Source organism: Conger conger, chromosome 4, assembly GCF_963514075.1.
Source record: "Conger conger chromosome 4, fConCon1.1, whole genome shotgun sequence".
Taxonomy (NCBI): domain Eukaryota; kingdom Metazoa; phylum Chordata; class Actinopteri; order Anguilliformes; family Congridae; genus Conger; species Conger conger.
Genome location: NC_083763.1, coordinates 71,579,954 through 71,604,393, shown reverse-complemented (window position 1 = coordinate 71,604,393; position 24,440 = coordinate 71,579,954). Strand labels below are relative to the sequence as shown.

The following is a 24,440-nucleotide window of genomic DNA, read 5'->3' as shown; positions in this document are numbered from 1 at the left end:
GCTCTAACCGCCTGAGCCAATGCCGCCACAATAATATACACAGGGAAAAATCACTAATACTCTAATTCATTCTAATAAACCATAATAAAAGACATAACCAACACACTGCATCGAGGTAAAATATGGTCTAACACCAACGTATTTTATGATGTCTTTGTATGAAATTAAAGTGTTTAATTGTCAAAACCAAGGCATTAAAAATGTTTCTCTATTTCCTGAGATCATGGACTTTTAAAAATGATACGAACGCATTATACAATGAAAACAATGATGTTTGAGAAGAACATGCTCTCTGGATGGCAGTACCATCACAGGTGGAGACTTAAAAGCAACAATTTGTGAGGGGGAGCTCCAGAAAATACTGTGTACCAATGAGCACACAAAGATGTGCATTTCGTCCACTCTTTCAGTTCTCTTTATTTTAGCAGATAAAATAAAGATAACTTTATTTCCTGAGGTTAATACCCTCTGCTCACCACAGTGATAAACATTGTACTGTGGGAACATTTTAATGTTGGGTTGAAGCCATTTCTGTGGAAGCATTCACACTTACAGAACAAAATAATATCAACTTCTCTTTTAAGTAAAACTCAGAGCCATTCTAATCATGCACGATGTGAAGTGTGAAAACGTTATATTGCAACTCCTTCCGCTTCTTGGGTTCAACATCACACACAAAGCTATGTTCACGCTTTAATTGTGTTTCGACATTTGTATTTGTACTTGTCAGCTCTTAATCCTTGTGTGGTCTTAAGGGTCAAAAATGACTCACCACTATGTTTAATAGCAGACAAAAAACCCCATTATGATCTTGAAATTTGATGACAAAGTTTGTGATGAGTGACAGGTTTTTTCTTCATGCAAAATAGAATTCAGTTCATTAAAAGTCAATTAAGCTGCTTTAACGGTTCATGGGTTTTGTGAAGGCATTTTTGACCCTTAGGCCAAGGGGAGTATACACAATGTGAAGACTACACAAGGGTTAAAGCAGAACTGCTGCTCACAGGATATTAAAATAAAATAAAAAAAATATATATATATATCCTGTGAACAGCAGTTCTGCAGAAAGAAATGCCTTGTTAATTAGAGAGGTCTGAGGAGAAAGACCTGACTGGTCAATACTGACAGGGAGGTGACAGTGATGTAAATAAGCGCACATTACAACAGTGATACGCAGAAGAGAATCTCTGGACACACAACGCATCAAACCTCTAAGTGGATAGGCTACAGCCGCAGATGACAACTCAGTCTAAAAAATAATCATCAATCAATACCTAATAAAGTGCTCACTGAGTGTATATATATTCAGAATAGAACTAATAAACTCAAATCGACCATCACTACATACTTTGAATTTATGCACTTCAATCTTTTTTGTTTGTTTTTTCTAGACACTGTGGTGCGTGAAAATCCCAGGAGATGAGCAGTTTCTGAGATATTCTAACCACCCTGTCTGGCGCCAACAACCAAAAATTACTTTTCTTCACATTTCTTCCTCATTCTGACATTTTGTTTGAAAAACAGCCGAACATCTACAACAGCTGCATTTAGTAGCTGCCACATGATTGGCTGATTAAATATTTGCATTAAAAAGCTGGTGTACAGGTCTACCTAATAAAGTGCTCACTGAGTGTATTCTAATCACATTAGTCCTATTATGTATTATTTAAACTATATACGTCAGTATTACTCATTCATTCAAGTTCATGGCACAGACAGTCTCTATGCTACAATGCTCCAGAGTTCAGTATACAGTGTGAGAAACGAGTCCTACCTGGCAGCACAGAGGGGAAGAGGATGGAGAGGAAGAGTATCAGAGTGAGAGCCATATGTGCCTGATGGGTATGTGTGTCTGTGAGAGACTCCAGCTCCCTTTAGCGTGAGTCTCACTTCCTGTTCATCTCAGTTCCCACCTCTTTGGTCCCTCGTACTCTGTAGTGTGTGCTCTCTCAGTGGCCAGAGCGGGATAACTATTATTATCATTTAATATTTATTATGCATTCTAGAGGTGGGCAAAGAGCACCATATCCATTTCTGGATTTTATACCAACTTCTGGCCTTAATTACATAATTAGCCTTTTACGACATCTGACATTTTAGCTGCAGTACATTTCTTGATGACTGGTCTTGTGTCGCCCATTTTACTGTCATCAAATCTTTGAGAGAACCAGTGTTGGTGATTATTTCATTTAGCCAGGGTAATTGGTGGAAACAAAAATCTGCATACACCTTGGCCCTCAAGGACCGGAATTGCCCACCCCTCTATTATACTGTAAACTGAAATGATTCATACAGTTAGATCATTAAATTGTTATTCAGTGGTAATATTATTGTTCATTTTTAATTAGATATATTTGAATATATTTGAAAATTACCTATATACTATAGGAAATTTGTCATTGTAATTGTCATTTGTTAGCGCTCCTGGGAAATTGTGTTTCGAATGCTCTGGGGTTTTTAAATCGCCGAGGAAAAATGTGATCGTTCTAATCTGTCCAGCAGAGGGCGATAGTCAGCAAAATTGTGGTGTCTTTTTTTGTCCAGGAATAAAAAACAGAGTCAAAAATTTGTAATGGGGTGACTGGCTGTATTTGATGCTCTGAAATAGGAATCCTCAGGTTCCACACGTTGCTGAACATCCAGGCCACTTCCTTTCGGTTTGTGGACAAAATTCCTGTTGGGACGTAGTCTTTCGTCACTTTGCTGCCCCCTACTGAACAAACAGGGAACATTCACGCAAAGGTATCAGGATAATTGGTTTTTTTTATGGTTTTTTTTTTATTGTTTCACATGTGAAACGCTAATGTACAGGATGACATTAACAATGACAAATAAATAGTCTTTTGTCATCAAGGCCCTTCTCTGAGCTCACTAACAAAAGTTAAGGCTATTCAGTAGATAAATGCTCTAAGCAAATGCGTAATGATAACCCTGAGTATCTTCCTCTGAATTAACACAAAGGGAACAATTTTGAGGCTCTTTCTTTGGTGCGCTGTGTGCAAAAACAGGGAGTGTGGCACAAATGTGGCATGGAATCAGGAATAGAATGCTCTGGGACTCATTCTATTCCATATTCCATACCACACTGCCTGAGGACTGAAGAGCCTCAGAATTGCACCAGTTATGACTAAACTGCATTACATAGCATATTATATATACATGATGTAAGACAATTATATGTTTATGGATCAAGAATAAAAACAAATATCTTCACCATATTTAAGGCCATTACAGTCATGGACTGTGTTGTGCAGAACAAACTACAAGGTGGAGAGCAATCCCTGCCGTGGTACACCAACATAATGCCATTTTACAGGCCTGTTTCAATTGGAGAAGAATAACATGAAGTGGCTGGATAAGTAACACATGCCTCAGAGCTGGTGAGAATGTGATTTTGAACAAAGCAAGAGTGTGTATTATCATCTTTTAGACATTTATTACAATAAATGGCACTAGGTTGGCCAATTAGATTTTAGGGACGGTACCGGCTACCCCGGCCACCCTGTTAGAACCGCCCATGGTAATAAGTAACAAAACTACTGTCTTACTGCATCTTTACTAACTCTGCTTTCCCCCAAGATTTCTCTCTTTCTCTTTTATTTCAAGGATCACATGCAGAGTGGCTCTGGTAAAGGGTTCACAACTACTATTTTAATTTGCTAAAAATGTTTTCAAAGAACATGTTACTCTGTGCTGTTTGGTTCCTGAATATCAGAGCTTCAGTGAAGCTTCAGTGTTCCCTGTCTGTTCAGTAGGGGGAAGCAACGTGACGAAAGAGTACCGTCCCAACAAGGGAAGAGGCCCGGATGTTATATTACGGTTCAATGGCGCGGAACATGAAGATTTATATTTCAGAGGATCAAATACAGTCCCTACCCCTTTACAAATGTTTGACCTCAGAAATAGACACCTTCAGTTTCCTTATTTGATTGCTTACTGCAGTCCTCTGCTGTACAGATTAGAAATGTTCAGATCTTTACATGGAAATAAACAAATTTTAAAAAAAAATTATATAGGTGACTGGCTCAAAAACACAAATACAAATACAAATAAAATCTTCTACTAATGGAGGAATGACACTTTTCAGAGGACCTTGTATTACTCACACACAAAAAATGACACACTTTCAAAACTAAATGCAAAGGCAAATTATAACAATTAACCATATTCTTTATATTGTTTGGAATTCCACAAATTCCAGAGCTGGGAAGATTCTGATGAGGCCCAGGTGATGACATCAGAGCGACACGACATCTATAAAAAGTGGAAAACACAATTTCATCAGATAATTTTGATGACTATCCATGTACATACAAGAGTGCTTTAGTTTGTCTCCTGGACCACTTCTGAGCTTTTCTTTGCCATTATATAGGCATGCTGAATAATAAATAATTAATAAATAAATAAATAAATAAATAAATAAATAAATAAATAAATAAATAAATAAATAAATAAAAGAGTAAAAATAAGTAAATGCAAAATACAATGCATTTTGATAGGGGAATAGCTGTAGTCCCTCAGAAGTCTTTCAACCATCCAAAGCCCAGGCAGTCATTACAGCTATTTTGGCATGTGGGTTTGAAGCTAGCATGAAATTGAGACATCACATTTGACTGGAGAAACTGCTTATTGCTGCCATGGAAATTAAGCCATTTTATCTCCAATATTGTGGCTGCTAAACATGAAATAGACTAGATAAGAATTTGTTGTCTATTATCCCTCAATTTCTTTCTTTCTTAAAACACCCTATAGTTCTCCCAGTCATGAAATGTCCCCTGTAAGCTCAAAGAGGAATATGTGGTCAAATTGATGGTGTTACATCTAATCCAGGGTGACAACCATCCCCAGTCTCCCATACTGTACATTGCAGGGCTCACCGTCATCATTTGGTTGCGTAACGTCCTGTGTCTTCTATTCTCTCTTGATTGCATTGCTCCTGACCCAAAAAAACAGAAGGCAGAAAAACATGGCTCAATAAAACCAACGACATGGGGTCACAAAAACCACTATGATTCAAGTAATTATGGTCAATTTCTGATTTTCACATCCACAGTTACTCTATCTCATTTTGTTTTATTTTCTTAGTTTTTCTTGTTAACAAGAATCACAGTCCTTTTAGTATCTTTTAGGACACAAATATTCTCTAGAAATAAAATGTAGATTCTCAGTGGGCATGAGGCATTCTTAACAGAAGATTAAGGTAAGATCTGAAATGGAAACTGGACCACATTTCCGTTTGAAGGGCCTCAACAGAAGTGTGCAACTTGTGGTGAAAGCATCGGCCCTGCCCTCTGATACAGTTCCGAGAAGCTGTGCTGCTAGAAACTCATGGAGTTATTAACTCTTAAACTCTTGCCTGATAATAACACTGATGAATAATAAAACGATCACATGACTCACTGCGGTTTTGCCAGATCTTCCAAAAGGCGACGGCGGTGCATATTAGGAACACCAAAACAAGCCCGGCGTGACGTAGCACCCACAGAGTCCTTCTCAGGCACGTCTGTGCACTACACAGAGAAGACTGCTTTGAGTGTCATTCAATGAGTGCACCACAACAATGCTTTTGAACAGTAGTGTCAAACTTTAGAACTTATTTCCAAATATGCAGCCAGCAAAAGCCTGGAATGAAGTGGGAAAGATGCTCTGAGATGCATCGCGGGCATGGACATAGACTGGCCTCACTCACTGAAAGGGGAAAAGCTCAGGGGAGAACACAAAACTCACCCAGAACACAGCTGGCTTCCTTGTTCCGGGGGACTGGTCTTATTAAAGGCCCCTTCTGTTGTGGTGATCAGTGTATTGTTCTTATGGGATTGAGTGGGAGACTTGATGGTATCTGTCAGCAAATACAAAGTCCAGACTGAAATTTAATATGCAACCTTTTGCCAAAGTTATACTTCTAATCAAAACATTTGGTTTCACACCTCAGTCCTAAAGCCCTTACAAAAGTGAGACTAGGCCAAGAGTGGCAGGGGAAACTTCCTAGGGTCACAGAGGAAGAACCCTTAGAAGGGACCAGGCTCAAGAGAGGGAGCCTATCTTCCTGTGGCTGCTCAGGGTAGGGATGCAGACCAGATGACATGAATGTGAGAGATATTCACCATCCTATTGATGGGGAAATGTTTCACAAATTCATCAGCCACTATCTGAAACCCTTACATTTTATCATTTAAATCATCTGCTCGGTGGTATTGTGTTTGTATATTGTGTTATCATTAAGATTACAAAATTCCTAAACAATGGATCAACTGTTAGCTTAAATGTGTCACTCAAACTAATAATTTGTAAAAACCCTGGGAGTACATGAAGACAATTCAGCTCTCTGTTCACATAGATCAAATATATAACAATTGAGGTACAAAAAAGGCTTTATAAATCAGATAATACCTTTTAATTGTCACTGAGCACAATTGGTTCTTTTGTAACAATATTCAAATTTCTATTCATATTTCAGCTGTCAATTTAAAAAAAAATCCACATGAAATTCACACTCCTCTGTTTTTCAATCCTCGCTGAGAGAGCGCCAGAAAAGACAGATTAAAATTCTATAGTTTAGGGTTTTCCCCTACATTGATGGAATGCATTCCAATACAGGCTCGTTTTGAGTTCCTTACGTGTGGTGACTGTGGTTGTAGTTTTCTGAGTGATAGTGAGGTGAACAGGGATCTGTAGTTCTCCAACAGCACACCAATACCAGCCTATGTCCTCCATGTTCAGCTCCATCACCGTCACAGTGAAGACCTTCTCAGAGTGGTCATCTTTTATCTCTGATCTTCCAGATTCACCAGAATTCACTTCCACACAGGAGCCCTCTATCCTGCACCACTTCTTCATGCTGCTCGGTTCATTATAGTGACACGGCACACTGACATGGCCCCCTTCCACACCGGCCACCTCCTGCTGCCAAACCCAAGAGTCCAGGAATGTCTGAACACCACAGAATAAACACAAAAATATACAACATTCATTGATACACAAACTCTACAAGTCACTTGCAGATCAAAGCAAATAACTGTCATATTGATACTGACTTGGATACAGACAGGGAATGGTGTTGCAAAAGAATACAATTAAAGCACCACCCTGCTGGAGGTGCAGAGTCCAAATACACCAATAGTTCTGCAGTGAAGCAATGACATGCCTGGACTTTTACTTGTGGAAGAATTCAATACTGCTAGCATAAGGGGTAGGATCACTCAGTTACCCACAATGCAGCAGTCTGCAGTAGAAAGTTCTGTGCAGCGTATGATTGGATAACACTGGAATAGTGAAGATGCCCTTATTAAGAGGAAGCAGGTCTCACTGAGTGCAGCCATCGTACCTGCAGTGACTGACAGGTGCAGATATGCTCTCTTATCTCGAGCGCCCTGGATGTCGACAGCACACCAGTAATATCCAGAGTCCTTCATCTTAAGCTTTCTCATGGTAACAGTGAACACATGATGGGTGGGGTCATCAGTGATTGATGTTTCACCTTTAACTGTTGGAGAGTCAGTGCGTACTACAGTTTCACAACCATTCCAGTCTGACCCATGACACCAGTATTTCACATGATTTTCATATTCTCTATCATAGGGACATGGGATGGTGACAGATCTTCCACTCTGTACAGCTACTTTACTCATTGTGTACACACCGTCAGCATCTGCAGAGAGAAACACACATCATCAGTGTGGGTGTATTTTACAGAGCACAGTGTGGTGCAGTCTGTAGGGCAGCTGACTCTCAGGCTGAGTGTCAACCCTCCTGTGTGTTTGGGGGTTCAATCTTCTGCACCCAACCATCTCCATCTGTTCCCCTTTTCTCTCTCCTGTTTAAATAAAGTACACAGGGGAACATCACTAATAGTCTAATTCATTCTAATTCAAGGGAAGCCTGTAGCCTAGTGGTTAAGGTAAGTTCCCGGGGTAGCAACGATAAGATTCGCTCAGCTGTTGGGCCCTTGAGCAAGGCCCTTAACCCCACATTGCTTCAGGGGGGATTGTCCCCTGCTTAGGCTAATCATCTAAGTCCCTTGGATGAAAGTGACAGCTGAATAATATGTAATGTAATGCACCATAACAAACCACTAACACACCAATGCATTATAATGAATGCATCATTGGACAGGTTGTTATGATGTCCTTCTGTGAAAATTGTTTTAAGTTTAAATTTTGTTACTTAACAGCAATGGAAATATTTGATTTTGAAGTGTTCTTTGGATATTAGATGAGATCATTGACTTTCAAAAATGATACTATGGCATCATAAAATGTAACTCTTTCATCACATTGCTGCCCAAAAAACCCAAAAACAATGATATTTGAGAAGAACATAGTACATGCCATTACAGGTGGTTTTAAATGCAACACTTTCAGCATTATTTCCTGTGCTCAATATCCTTTGCTCACCTCGGTAGGCACACAATCCATTTTACATTACATTACATTACATTATGTGGCATTTAGCAGACGCTCTTATCCACGACTTACAACAAAGTGCAAATCAATCACAAGAACAAGTGCAAAAGTAGACCTGAGAGGACAGTACAGTTCCGAGTCCTAGTGTAAACATACAGAAATTCAGAACCCTTGAAGAGTACAATTTTAGCTGGTCTGAAGCCAATTCAGACACTTACAGACAAGATCATCTCAACTTCCTTTTTCAGTGAAAATAATCACAAAAATGAAATTGTTATCAGCCAATCCTCATGAAATGAAGAAAAAAGGAGAATACAGTGCAAGAGTTAATTAAAATCTCTCTGAATAAACAAAAAATAGAAACTGCCATTCATGCCACACAAGCAAACAGTTTCTTTTGGGCCTTTTTAAATGCATTTCTAAAGTTAGATTTGTATTCATTATAAATTATTGGTTAAAATAAGTAAACTGCACAAGAGCAAAAACAAAAACGTGAGCATGAATTCCAAGTCTGTAGCAATGGTCTGCTTATATTTATGATTCCCAAAAATATATTTTACCCACATCATAGCAGTTTGATGTACTGTTAACAATCTTCAGTATAACTCATTGATTCAAGTTCATGGCACAGACAGTCTCTCTGCTACAATGCTCCAGTGTTCAGTATACAGTGTGAGAAACGAGTCCTACCTGGCAGCACAGTGAGGAAGAGGATGCAGAGGAAGAGTATCAGAGTGAGAGCCATATGTGCCTGATGGGTGTGTGTGTCTGTTAGAGACTCCAGCTCCCTTTAGTGTGAGTCTCACTTCCTGTTCCTCTCAGTCCCCACCTCTTTGGTCCCTCGTACTCTGTAGTCTGTGCTCTCAGTGGCCAGTGCAGGATAACTATCATTACCATTTACTAAATATTTAGGTATTATACTGTGAACTAACAGGATTCATAGTTACATACGATTTATACTGATTTTCCACACATTAAATGGATTTTCATTGGTAATATTGTTGTTTGCAATTATATTTTTTTGAAAGTATACAGGTAATTGGTAATTGTAATTATAATTTGTTAGTGCTACTGGGAAATTGTGTTGGGAATGCTTTGAGTTTATTTCAATCACCGAGGAAAAATGTGATCGTTCTAATCTGTCCAGCAGAGGGCGATAGTTCCTTTTCAAGTTCGGAAAATGATGGTGTCTTTTTTTGTCCAGTAAGAAAAAGCAGAGTCAAATATTTGTAATGGGGTCACTGGCTGTATTTGATGCTCTGAAATAGGAATCCTCAGGTTCCACACGTTACTGAACATCCAGGCCTCTTCCCTTGGGCTTATGGACAAAATTCCTGTTGGTACGTAACACTTTCGTCACGTTGCTGCCCCCTACTGAACAGACAGGGAACATGCACGCAAAGGTATGAAGATAATTGGGGTTCCAATATGAGCACGCTTGAGCACAACTAGAAAAGGTTCAACGAAAAACAGGAATAGGAATGTTTGTCAATATAAGAGGGACTAAAAATAAATGCAAGTTCCACAAGTCGCAGCACATGGCTTTAGTATGTATCCCTGTGGGGACCACTGAGTAACAGTCAGAATTCCCTGTGGCGCCCGGAGGCGTTTGAGAGACACACCAGTGGGGTGACGTCAGCTAAGCGACTGAGATTGGTGGTTTTAGCCGACAAGTGCGAAATAACATGTTTTCCGAGCAAGTTCGAAAATAAAGTTGTTATTGGAAAACGAGCGACTTGTCTTTTTCCGCAAAACCCCACATTGGTGACCCCAACGTTTCTTCGGACGATTCCGGAGTTGTTTTCTTTTCTCTCGCGAAAGACGTCAACGCAAGCCATCGCTCTCAAGCTACCGGAATTCTGGCAGGAGCACGCTGCCGTCTGGTTCGCCCAAGCGGAGGCTCAGTTCGCGGTGAGAGGCATCACGCAGGATGACACGAGGTATTACTATGTCGTTGCTGCTTTGGATAGCTCTACAGCATTGCGCATTTTGAGCCTCATTCAGGACCCTCCAGGGGAGGATAAGTACTTGTCTCTCAAGCGGCTCCTTTTAGAGACCTATGAACTGTCTGAACCTGAGCGTGCTCGCAGGCTCCTTTCTCTGCCTGGTTTAGGGGACTCTAAACCATCTGAGTTGATGGATCAGATGCTGACATTCCTTGGCGACCACCAACCTTGTTTTATTTTTTGGGAATTGTTTATGCAGCAGATGCCCAGCCAAGTGCGCACAGCTGGCAGGTTCCCCGCTGAAGGACCTCAGAGCCCTAGCCAGAGAAGCCGACAAGGTTTTCAACACCCACCATCAGCTCGGCCCTGCAGTGAGGCTGGTTTGTCCTACCGGCCCCCCGGCTAACCAGGCTGATGCTGTGGCTGCCGCCCAACAACGAATTACACCAAGCCTCTGCTACTTCCATGCAAGGTTTGGTCCACGCGCTAAGAAGTGCCGCCCACCATGTTCCTGGGTGCAGGGAAACGGCAAGGCCGACGCCCATTAGCTACGGTGGGCGTTGGCAAGGCTAGTAGCTTGCTTTTCATCGTGGACTCTGTGTCTGGGCGGCGTTTCCTCTGCGACACGGGTGCGCAGGTCAGCATCCTCCCTGCGTCAACATTGGACGTGCGGCCCGGGGAACGGGGACCACCTCTGGAGGCGGCTAACGGTAGCAACATTCGTACTTTCGGCAAGCGATCAGTGGACTTGTGTTTTGATGGACAACATTTCAAGTGGGTTTTTGTGCTGGCATCTGTGTCCATGCCGTTGCTGGGCGCAGACTTCCTGTGTGCTAACGGCCTGCTAGTCGACGTCAGGAACAGATGGCTGGTCAATGCGGAGACTTTTTCCACTCTTCCTGGCTCTCCCAGCGGCACTGGGATGTCCAGATTGTCCAGCGCCTTGGCTTCTGTGGATGTGTACCAGCACCTCCTAGCAGAGTTTCCAGGCCTCACCACGCCAACATTCTCTTCTGCGGCGGTCAAGCACGGAGTGGAGCACTACATCGCCACTACGGGTCCGCCGGTCCATGCCCGGGCAAGGAGGCTGGACCCACAGAAGCTGGCGGTGGCTAAAGCAGAGTTCGACTCCATGGAGCGCCTGGGGATTGTCCGTAGGTCCAACAGTCCTAGGGCTTCACCCCTCCACTTGGTTCTGAAACCAGGGGGGGGTTCACGCCCTTGCGATGACTACCGGCGACTGAACGACGCCACTACCCCTGACCGTTACCCCATACCTCACATTCAGGACTTCTCGGCCCGATTAGCAGGAAAGGTGATTTTTTCGAAGGTCGATTTGGTCAGGGGTTATCATCAGGTTCCGGTTCAACCACAAGACATCCCTAAAACCGCCGTGATAACCCCATTTGGACTGTTCGAATTTCTTAGGATGCCGTTTGGGCTTAAAAATGCAGCCCAAACATTTCAACGCCTAATGGACAGTGTTTTGCGTGACATGCCCTTCCTGTATGTCTACCTGGACGACATCCTGGTCGCTAAATGCCAGTTCGGGGTTCCCGTGGTGGATTTCCTTGGCCACCGTGTCACTAGAGAAGGTGCGGTGCCCCTCCCTTCCAAGGTTGAGACGATTCAGAGATTCCCGCGGCCGGTCACAATCAAGGCGTTGCAGGAATTTTTGGGCATGGTTAATTTCTACCATCGTTTCATTCCCAGGGCTGCTCAGCCCATGCTGCCCCTGTACGCTGCCCTTAAAGGGGCCACAGCCAAACAAGTGGTGGTCTGGTCGGACGAGGTGTCACAGGCATTCACAAACACTAAGCAGGCGTTAGCAGATGCTACACTCCTCGCGCACCCATGGCCCGACGCTCCTATCTCGATAACCACAGATGCATCAGATTTTGCGGTCAGCGGTGTGCACGAACAGCTAGTGGACGCTTGCTTTTTTTAGCCGCCAGCTCCGCCCCGCCGAACGCAAATACAGCGCATTTTCGATTTCTGCTCGAAGGCCGCACGTTCACTGCCTTTGTGGACCACAAACCTTTGGCCCTAGCTATGGCTAAGGTTTCGAGCCATGGTCCGCCCGTCAACAAAGGCAGTTGGCGTTCATTTCGGAGTTCACTACGGACATTCAACATGTCGCGGAAAGAGACAACGTGGTGGCAGACTGTCTTTCACGGTCTACGGTGGGCGCAGTCCACTTAGTGTGGCACTTAGGTGTGGATTACGCTCAGATGGCTGCTGACCAGACGTCTTACCCCAAAGTACAAGCATTATGCACTGCTGCTGCAGGCCTGCAGCTGCAGGAGGTAAGATTCGGGCACTCATGCGCACCTCTCCTTTGTGATGTGTCCACTGGAGTCGCGAGACCAAAACTGCTTTCCGAAAAGTTTGTGTGGCAGGGCCTGAAGAAACGTCCGTGGTTGGGCGACCGCCTGCCTAGCGTGTCAACATGCTAAAGTGCACGGGCACACCAAGGCCCCTTTAGCCCCGTTTGCCATCCCTGAAAGGCGTTTTGACCACATTAATGTGGATTTGGTTGGGCCGTTGCCTCTGTCGCAGGGTTATACACACCTATTGCCCATTGTAGACAGGACCACGCGTTGGCCGGAGGTGATACCTCTGACAGCTACCACCACGGCTGAGGTCGCCCGAGCTTTCATCAGTTAGTGGGTCTCGCGTTTTGGGGTCGCAGCCGACTTGTCCTCTGACCGTGGGGCTCAATTCACGTCGGAGTTGTGGGCGGCGATCGCTCGCCAGTTGGGGGTGGCGCTGCACCGGACCACGGCTTATCACCCTCAGGCTAACGGGATGTGTGAATGTTTTCATCGCTCGTTGAAGGCGTCCATCCGCGCTGCGCTCCAGGGGGACGCTTGGTTTGATAGGCTCCCGTGGGTCCTACTTGGTCTTAGGACGGCCCCTAAGGCTGATCTAGGGGCATCGTCTGCAGAACTTTATGGGCAGACTTTGCGCGTCCCGGGGGAGTTCCTACCTAGCTGTTCGGTCCCTTGGTCAGCTACATGCCAGCGCCCGGTTCTGCGGGGCAGTGAGCAGTCATTTGCTCCAGTGCCCACGACGCATCACGGTTTGCCGCACTCCCACGTTCTTCCTGGGTTGCGCGATGCGCGTTTTGTGTTTGTGCGTCATGATATGCATCGTAGCCCTTTGCAGCCCCCTTACGACGGGCCGTTTCGTGTTTTGGAGTCTGGGGAGAAGTTTTTCGTTCTGGACATCGGCGGTAGGGCTGACCACGTTACAGTCGACCGCTTGAAGCCAGCTCACATTCGCCCGTGGAGGTCGCTTATCCCCCTCGCAGAGGTCGCCCTCCCGCTCTCAGGTCAAGCAATCCTGTTCCTGACTCAGACCCTGACCCTGGCAATAGCCCTGACGCTGACTCTGACAGGGGCCCTGAATCATCCAGTGTTTCCGCCCAGGCCCCTACCTGCGGGCGGGAGGCTGGGTAGGTTTGGCAGCGTCATCCGGACTCCTAAGCAGTTGAGTTTTGCTGCCACAGCAAATTCTGGGGGGGTTGTGTGGGGACCACTTAGTAACAGTCAGAATTTCCTGTGGCGCCCGGAGGCGTTTGAGAGACGCACCAGTGAGGTGACTTCAGCTAAGCAACTGAGATTGGTGGTTTTAGCCGACAAGTGCGAAATAACATGTTTTCCGAGCAAGTTCGAAAATAAAGTTGTTATTGGAAAACGAGCGACTTGTCTTTTTCCGCAAAACCCCACTTCCCATAACATTTTGGTGTTGATATTTCATGATCAGTGAAACACATTTCTAAAATAAATCAAATGTCAATCCAGCAAAACGTACCTGTGTGTTCTGCCTGGCAACTGAGCTGTAAATCACATCACTATCTGCTGCAGAATGGTGATTGACCATGTGTACTGTGTATCTAAAGTAAAGAAGCAAATCGAGGTTAAAAAAACTCCTGATCATACATATACAGTATGTTCACCTTTATCAGTGTGCAACTCTAAATTCTGATATTTACTGGCTGTCTAGCTGACTCTGAGATATGATGAACAATCTCACCTGTAGATTTTTCAAGACGAGTGAGCTGTACAGAACCTCATCTGCAGGGTTTTCAGACGGCTGGGACAGTAAAGGGGAACATGTTTCTGTTACTGAGCACGGTTAGGGGGTCAGCTGAATTTAATTCAGTCAATTCAGTCAATTCACATTCATAATGTGAAAAATGCCCCATTGAGGATTATCCCATGAATCGATACATAAACCATTTAATCAAAAAAACTTTTAATGAATGAATTTAATGTCATTTCATTGCCTGACTGAACAGAAAGTGGAACTGACCCCAACCCTGTCCATGCTACCAAAGCAGAGGAGAACACACTAAATAAACTCCCTAGTAAACATTCTCGACCATTTTCCCTCAAATTGAATGCTTGTTTTCAAAGCTGTTTGAGAGCAGGATAATATTTCAGCATTTAGTGCCTGTGAGTTCATCTCCACTATCACAGCCCATTGCTGCTCAGTGACTTCCTGTTTTGAGTTTACATTACATCACATGACAATCATTTACAGACGCTCTTTTCCAGAGTGGTGAACAGTGGAGAATATCAGTTACTCTCAGGAATACAGAAAAGTGGTATCACCACAGAGGCACAAAGGCACATTTATAATCTCTTATAATCAAGTGTAATATTAGCCAATCAAACTATTTGTATTGTAACAAAATAAAGTTTGATTTCTAAGAAATACAGGATCTCTAAAGATGTAGGATGAGATGAGACTGAATATTAACAGTACGATTCTCTGCAAAGGCACTTTACAAATGTGTGAGAAATCCAGCCACTACTCAACCTGTGACTGATGTGGACTTACTCTGTGTGATGATGACTGTGTGTTGGTGAACACAGTGCTGTAGGTCACTTCATCTTCAGAGTCTGCAGTCTGTCAGGGGAGAGACACAACGTTGAACTCATAACAGCTGGTCTATCCGTACAGACCTCTACCTTACATATTGTACAGAAGGCCATTCAACTGGTGGACCAGAGACAAGCAAGTGAGCCCATTAACAAGTAGTGATACAACATCAAGCTACAGAGAGATAAAAAAAGAAATGTACCCAAATTGTTTTGAACAAAGATTAAAGCTAGTCCTATAGTAAACTCAATCTTGTCCAGACTAAGCTTAGTCTGAGTCTGGTAAACCGTTACTTAGTGTCTATAGACTTGAAGGTGCTGGTACTGGACATCTCCAACCAGAAACTGAGTGTGCCTGAAAGTATTCAACTTAAGATTTTTCTGAATGTAGTTTAGTTTGATAAGTGCAGCGTTTCTGTATATATGAATAAAGAACTATCACACTTTACTGTCGCAGTCATTTCTTCTACACGCCCACACCCCCACAATCACTGTCCTTCTCCATTCTGCAGTTTTGTGTTTTGCGGATCAGCTCAAATTTTGATTGAAGTTTGATGGACATTGATTGACATTGGCTGACATGGACTGGCACTGACTGACAATGACTGACATTGACTGACATTGACTGACACTGACTGACATTGACCACACTCACTAACACTCACTGACATTGACCCTCAGCCGTCAGCTCGTTGCTCCGGTCCTCTCTTGCTCCTGTGTGAGGCTGGACTCCCTCTGTAAGGAGACACAGGATGAGCTGGGATAAGAGAGTGTGATCATGACAGAGCTGAGAGCCCCCTATGAGACCCCTACTGCCTGTGAAACTCCTGTGCTCAGTGTACTGCACTTCACTAATGCTGTGCTGACTGCTCCTACATACAGCACCCACACTATTCTTTCACACTCAGCATACTTCATGTGGATACTCACTGTGTCTCTTACACAGCTTCCAGGTAACCGTAGCAACAGCTGCCACCAACAACAGCATCCCTAGTGCCATCAGGATGATTGTGAGATCTGAAAGACTGAACGACAGCAACAGGGTGTGTGAAATCTTCTGCAAATTTGAAATGCCAAAATGACACAGGAGTCTCTCTGAGTACTGCAGCCTTCTCCATCAGTTCAGAAGAGCACAGATAAGCACAAACATGCACAGAGAGAACTGTTGGACTCCAGAAACAGGGAGTGGAGTAAAAGGAAATGGAAGCACTAGGGGTCATGTGGGACACCAAGTACATGCAGCATCTACCAGAGAGATGTGTGTCACCACAACGGGTCAAAAGAGCCATTTTTGGCGAAAGGAATCTGCAAACCATATTTGAGCCTTATAATGAAGGTAACACAGCCTATCAAGCCCAAATTAGCCTATCAACATTACTAATAGCTGTAAATGAGCTTTCATTAAAATGTTTTACCACACGTGACTACTACATGTTACTGCAGTGGGGTATTTCTGATTATTTGGCTCTTTAACTTTGCGTTTCGCCTTTCTGCAGTATTAACTCAATTATTTCTTCCTACGGCCCATCACCGTTCATATACCTGCATAGCAGCGCTGTCTGCTCAATATAGTTCACATCGCTTGACTCATCGCAGGCGATTGAGTATGCTGGAGCTGAAATTATGTCCTAAATTTTCTGATTGACGATGTTTGTTGAAAATTCCATGGCATATCGAGAGGTATATCTTTAATTTTCGAACTATTTTGTTTTTGAAGTCTGAGAAAAGACGCGAAGCGGAGTGCCTTTACACCACCTAGCTGTGCCAATATCCACGATTGGTATATTGATTTCGATATTGGTTCCAGAGGTTCGAGTTCCATAACGCTTTTATACAACGGTTACCACATTTATCTTTCAAAATTTCACAAAAGAAAGACAAGACAAACTTTAATGTATTTTTAATGGAACTATGTTTTATGGTAAAAATGTATTATTCTGCTCAACAGTAGTTAATTGGTTGCTAAACAACGGTATTGTGAACTGGCTAGCAATAATGTATCCCCACTCCACTATCGAGGCAACGGTACTAACGTTAGTAGGAATAATATATCCCCACTGCACTAACCTTAGCTAAGCAACGCTATTGCAATAAGGTATCCCCACTGCATTAACGTTAGCTGGCGAGCTAGTTTACGTTACATCAGACGACACTGACACACAATTGATGAGTTTTTGTTGTGGACGTTTATCGGGACACTGCCGGATAACGTGCAGGAATTGAAATAACTCTGTGTTTCAATTCCTGTTTCATCGTCATCGGCATTCGGCAGACGCTCTTATCCGGAGCGACGTACAGTTCATTGGACTTAGCAGGAGACAATCCTCCCCTGGAGCAATGCAGGGTTAAGAGCCTTGCTCAAGGGCCCAACGGCTGTGCGGATCTTATTGTGGCTACACCGGGATTAGAACCACCGATCTTGCGTGTCCCAGTCATTTACCTCAGCCACTACGCTACAGGCCGCCCTTAGTTTATTTATTGGTTCCTGCTCTTTTCGAAATCATAGGACACTTTAAACTCACTAATGTTTACTTTACTTTGGTAGGGTACTAGAGGCGTGATGATGATAATGTTTACAAAGTAGATAACCGTAATCTACAAACACTGAGTAATTTTAAACATTCCATTTAGCAGTGCGTAGGCTATATCGTGGATATTGGCACGGCTGGAACGCAAACTGACCAATAGAGACAATGGACCTATCCGTTGTATATCTCCTGAGCTGCCACAGAACTAGCAGCAGCAGTGGAGTTTGGAGGAGGAGGCCTCACCGACTTTGAGACAGGGGGGATTTTGAGACACATTTGTCAGGAAAAGTACCAACTTAAATAAAAAACTAGACAACTATGTTACTAATGTTAATGCTTTTGTTTTTATACTGAACTTCTTGATTTAAAAAGAAACAGATTTGAATATTTTACTGGCTCTTCCATGAATACTACACCTTTTATTGTAATTGGTTGTTGCTGGAACAGGTGAGAGAGGTGTTGAGACTGTTGAATGATTTGAGGTTGAAGGCTTGGAGGATGTTGCTGCTGTGGTTGCTGTGGTAACCAGAAGAGACGTGCTTAGTGCTGCAGATGCTGAAGAATGGGGTGCTATGAAGAGTGGAGGAAAAAATGATGTTAATTAATAAAGTTAATAATTATTTAATGAATATTTTATGGGGTTATGTATAGTGTTATTGTATCTATGTGTGTGTGTGTGTGTGTGTGTGTGTGTGTATGTGCCTGTGTGAATGCAAATGTTTGTGCTTGTGTGTGTTTGTGTGTATGTGTGTGTGTGTGTGTGTGTGTGCATGAGAGTTGTGACACTGTTCATGTGAAAGAACAGAAATCAGCACTGGTGTGCACCTGGCAGTCTGCGAGAGAGCACTAGCTAGCACCAAAGGGTTTCACAACATGACATTTAGAACACTCTGTTTCTCTCAACCCTCACTGCCAGAAAGTAGAAGTAAAGTAAAGATCATTGAAAATCTGAGGATAGAATGCATTCTTATACAGGCTCGTTTTGAGTTCCTTACGTGTGGTGACTGTGGTAGTTGTAGTTTTCTGAGTGACAGTGAGGTGAACAGGGATCTGTAGTTCTCTAGCAGCACACCAATACCAGCCTGTGTCCTCCATGTTCAGCTCCCTCACCGTCACAGTGAAGACCTTTTTAGAGCAGTCATCTTTCATCTCTGATCTTCCAGATTCACCAGAATTCACTTCCACACAGGAGCCCCCTATCCTGCACCACTTCTTCATGCTTCTTGATTTACTATAGTGACGCGGCACACTAACATGGCCCCCTTTCACACCGGCCAACTCCTGCTGCTTAACCCAGAGTCCAGGAATGTCTGAACACCACAGAATAAACACATAAATATACAACATTCTTTGATACACAAACCCTACAAGTCACTTGTAGACCAAAGTAAATAACTGTCGTATTGATACTGTCTTGCATACAGACTGGGAGTGGTGTAGCAAAATAATACAATTATTATGCTGGAGTCCAAATACACCAATAGTTTTGCAGTAAAATAATGGACTTTCACTTGTGGAAGAAGTCAATACTGCTAGCATAAGGGGTAGGATCACTCATTTACCCACAATGCAGCAGTGTGCAGTAGGAAGTTCTGTGCAGCGTATGATTGGATAACACTGGAATAATGAAGACGCCGTTATTAAGAGGAAGCAGGTCTCACTGAGTGCAGTGTGTGCTGCAGCCATCTTACCTGCAGTAACTGACAGGTGCAGACGTGCTCCCTTATCTCCAGCGCCCTGGATCTCTACAGCACACCAGTAATATCCAGAGTCCATCATCTGAAGCTTTCTCATGGTAACAGTGAACACATGATGGGTGGGGTCATCAGTGATTGATGTTTTACGTTTAACATTTGGAGAGTCAGTGCGTACTATATTATGGCAATTTTGCAATAAGTACCCCTGACACCAGTATTTCACATGATTTTCATATTCTCTATCATAGAGACATGGGATGGTGACAGATCTTCCTCTCTGTACAGCTACTCTACTCACTGTGTACACACCATCAGCATCTGCAGAGAGAAACACACATCATCAGTGTGGATGTATTTTACAGAGCACAGTGTGGTGCCGTCTGTTAAGCAGCTGACTCTCAGGCTAAGTGTGAACCCTCCTGTGTGTTTGGGGGTTCAATCCTCTGCACCCAACCATCTCGATCTGTTCCCCTCTTCTCTCTCCTGTTTGAATAAATGCTAAATGTTTGCATTTATATAGCACCTTTATCCAAAGCGCTGTAACATTGATGCTTCTCATTCACCCATTCATACACACACCAACGGCGATTGGCTGCCATACAAGGCACAAAACAGCTGGTAAGGAGCATTTAGGGGTTGCTTGTCTTGCTCAGGAACACCTTGATACACCCAGGGTGGAATGGAAACTGCAACCCTCCGTCTGCCAGACGACTGCTCTTCCCACCTGAGCCAATGTCACCACAATAAAGTGCACAGGGGAACATCACTAATACTCTAATTCATTTTAATGTACCGTAAGAAAAGGTGATTCCAACACACTGCATCTAGGTAAAATATGGTCTACCACACCAATGCATTATAATAAAGGTATCATTGGACTTTAATGATGATTGAATTTTATGATGTTCTTGTGTGGAATTAAAGTGTTTGATTGTGAAAACCAAGGCATTCCAAGAGAATACAATACAATAGTTTTTTTACATAAGAAAAATCTTTCACTGGAGTTAATTTTGAAATGTTTCTTGGATACCTCCTTAAAAGCAAAAGTGTGTGAGGGGTTGACTCCAGAAAATACTGTGTACATATGAGCACACACACAGAATTGTCTCTTTCAGTTTTTATTTTAGCAGAGCTACAAACAGCATTATTTCCTGTGGTTAATCCCCTCAGGACATTGTACTGGGGGTACATTTTAATGTGGGCTTGAAGCCATTTCTGTGAAAGCATTCACACTTAACAAGATCATATCTACTTCTCTTTTTAAGTAAAACTCAGAGCTATAATTTAATGTAATGTCACACATGCAAAGCATCTTTTTTAACTTGACTAATCTTTTTTTAAAGTGCATGAATTCAAAGTATGTAGCCATAGTCTATTTTTATTTGCGTTTATTAGTTCTATCTTTGCCCTGCGATGGACTGGCGACCTGTCCAGAGTGTATTCCTGCCTTTCGCCCAGTGTATGCCGGGATAGGCTCCAGCCCCCCTGCGACCCTGTTCAGGATAAGCGGGTTCAGATAAGGATGGAGGGATGGATGGATGGATAGTTCTATTCTCATTATATATACACTCAGTGAGCACTTTATTAGTTATTTATTCCACTAATTATTTTACTTATAGGTCTTCTGCTGTAGCCTAGCCTATCATTAACCAGGCGTTTCTGTCTGCAGAACTGCTGCTCACAGGATATTTTGAAAACTCTCGACACTGTTGTGCATGAAAAACGCTGGAGATAGTCGAACCACTCTGTCTGGCACCAACATTTCTTCCTCATTCTGACATTTTGTTTGAACCTTGACAACAGATGCTGTCACATGAGATTGGCTAATTTAATATTTGCATTAACAAGCTGGTGTACATGTCTACCTAATAAAGTGCTCACTGAGTGCATTCTAATCACATTAGTCCTATAATGTATTATGTAAACTCCATGCTTCAGTATTACTCATTCATTCAAGTTCATGGCACAGACAGTCTCTCTGCTACAATGCTCCAGAGTTCAGTATACAGTGTGAGAAACGAGTCCTACCTGGCAGCACAGTGAGGAAGAGGATGGAGAGGAAGAGTATCAGAGTGAGAGCCATATGTGCCTGATGGGTGTGTGTGTCTGTTAGAGACTCCAGCTCCCTTTAGCGTGAGTCTCACTTCCTGTTCCTCTCAGTCCCCACCTCTTTGGTCCCTCGTTCTCTGTAGTCTGGGCTCTCTCAGTGACCAGAGAAGGATAACTATCATTACCATTTACTAAATATTTATGAATTATACTTTAAACTAACAGGATTCATACAGTTACATACGATTTATACAGATTTTCCACACATCAAATGGCTTTTCATTGGTAATGTTGTTGTTTTCAATAATATTTTTTGAAAGTGTACAGGTAATTTGTAATTGTAATTACAATTTGTTAGCGCTACTGGGAGTGTTTGGAATGCTTTGGGTTTATTTTAATCGCCGAGGAAAAATGTGTTCTAATCTGTCCAACAGAGGGCGATAGTTCCTTTTGAAGTTAGGAAAATGATGGTGTCTTTTTTTGTCCAGTTGAGAAAAAAGAGTCAAATATTTGTAATGGGGTGACTAGCTGTATTTGATGCTCTGAAATAGGAATCCTCAGGTTCCACACGTTGCTGAACATCCAGGCCTCTTCCTTCGGGCTTGTGGACAAAATTCCTGTTGGGACGTAGTCTTTCGTCACGTTGCTGCCCCCTACTGAACAGACAGGGAACATTCACGCAAAGGTATCAAGATCAGTGGGGCTCTAATACGAGCACGCTTGAGCACAACTAAAAAAGGTCCAATAAAAACAGGAATAGGAATGTTTGTAGATATATGAGGGACTAAAAATAAATGCAAGTTCCACAAGTCTTAGGACAAGGCTTTCATATGCATCCCATAACATTTTTGGTGTTGATATTTCAAGACCAATAAAACATATTTCGTATATAAATCAACAGTAATTCCAGCAAAACGTACCTGTGTTTTCTGCCCGGTAACTGAGCTGTAAATCACATCACTATCTGCTGCAGAACGGTGAGATGAGTGTGTGGTCTGTACAGAACAGGACATGCACACACAATATTTCAGTCACTCAAAAAAATAACATTACAGAGAGTTACGCAAAGATTTCCCATTACATATTCTCTGGGTGAACTGCAGTGCGATTAGCTGGAGGTTAATCCTCAATACCACAAAAATGCATTAAAACTCAAACAGCTAATCGTTAACAGATTTGGATAGCAGTTCCTGAGTTCTGTGAAGGTTCAGATTGCAGCTACAAAACACTGCAATTGATCCTGTGTTTTGTGTGTGTAAAATAAAGATGCAAATTGTGGTTAAACAACTCAAAAAGGGAATATATATATTAATATATATATATATATTAATATAATTAATATATAATATATTAATATTAATATGTTCTCATTTCACTTTAAATTCTGATATTTACTGGCTGTGTAGCTGACTCTGAGATATGATGAACAATCTCACCTGTAGATTTTTCAGGATGACTGAGCTGTACAGGACCTCATCTGCAGGATTTTCAGACGGCTGGGACAGTAAAGGGGAACATGTTTCTGTTACTGAGCACGGTTAGGGGGTCGGCTCAATTTAATTCAGTCAGTTCAGTCAATTCAAGTTCATTATGTGAAAAATGCCCCATTGAGGATTATCCCATGAATCAATATATAAACCATTTAAATAAAAGAAATGTTTAATGAATGAATTTTATGTCATTTCATTGCCTGACTGAACAGAAAGTGGAACTGACCCCAACCCTGTCCATGCTAACAGAGCAGAGGAGATCACACTAAATAAACTCACTACTAAACATTCTGGACCATTTTCCCTCAAAATGAATGCTTGTTTTCAAAGCTGTTTGAGAGCAGGATAATATTTCAGAAATTAACGCCTGTGAGTTCATCTCCACGATCATAGCCCATTGCTGCTCAGTGACTTCCTGTTTTGAGTTTAAATCATGTCACATGACAATCATTTACAGACGCTCTTTTCCAGAGTGGTGAACAGTGGAGAATATGAGTTACTCTCAGGAATACAGAAAAGTGGTATCACCACAGAGGCACAAAGGCGCATTTATCATCTCTTATAATCAAGTGTAATATTTGCCAATCAACCTATTTGTGTTCTAACAAAATAAAGTATGATTTCTAAGAAATACAGGATCTCTAAAGAGGATGGGATGAGACTGAATATTAACAATACGATTCTCTGCAAAGGCACTTTATAAATGTGTGAGAAATCCCAGATTGCTGCTGCTGGACATCTCCAACCAGAAACTGAGTGTGGCTGAAAGTATTCAACTCAAGATTTTTCTGAATGTAGGTTAGTTTGGTAAATGCAGTGTTTCTGTATATATGAATAAAGAACTATCACACTTTACTGTAGCAGTCATTTCTTCTACACGCCCACACCCCCACAATCACTGTATGTCCTTCTCCATTCTGCAGTTCTGTGTTTTGCGGATCAGCTCAAATTTTTATTGAAGTTTGATTGACATTGATTGACATTGGCTGACATTGATTGACATGGACTGGCACTGACTGACAATGACCGACACTGACTGACATAGACCTTCAGCCTTCTCGGCAGAGTGCAGAGTGTAAAACGGCCGTACCGTCAGCTCGTTGCTCCGGTCCTCTCTTGCTCCTGTGTGAGGCTGGACTCCCTCTGTAAGGAGACACAGGATGAGCTGTGATAAGAGAGTGTGATCATGACAGAGCTGAGAGCCCCCCTATGAGACCCCTACTGCCTGTGAGACTCCTGTGCTCAGTGTACTGCACTTCACTAATGCTGTGCTGACTGCTCCTACATACAGCACCCACACTATACTTTCACACTCCGCGTACTTCATGTGGATACTCACTGTGTCTCTTACACAGCTTCCAGGTAACCGTGGCAACAGCTGCCACCAGCAATAGCATCCCTAGTGCCATCAGGATGATTGTGAGATCTGAAGGACTGAA

At 42.7% G+C, this 24,440-nt stretch overlaps 2 long non-coding RNA genes across 2 annotated transcripts; both read right to left on the bottom strand.

Annotated features, from left to right (window-relative positions):
• Positions 1-4,877: 4,877 nt before the first annotated feature.
• Positions 4,878-5,843, bottom strand: LOC133125763 (uncharacterized). Its single transcript, XR_009708450.1, has 3 exons — positions 5,728-5,843; positions 5,401-5,510; positions 4,878-4,936 (listed from the first exon to the last, which is right to left on the bottom strand). It is a non-coding gene; the product is annotated as an uncharacterized LOC133125763 (long non-coding RNA).
• A 15,463-nt stretch (positions 5,844-21,306) lies between these two features.
• LOC133125762 (uncharacterized) lies at positions 21,307-23,008 on the bottom strand. The gene is made up of 3 exons (XR_009708449.1): positions 22,948-23,008; positions 22,432-22,506; positions 21,307-22,167 (listed from the first exon to the last, which is right to left on the bottom strand). It is a non-coding gene; the product is annotated as an uncharacterized LOC133125762 (long non-coding RNA).
• Positions 23,009-24,440: the final 1,432 nt, after the last annotated feature.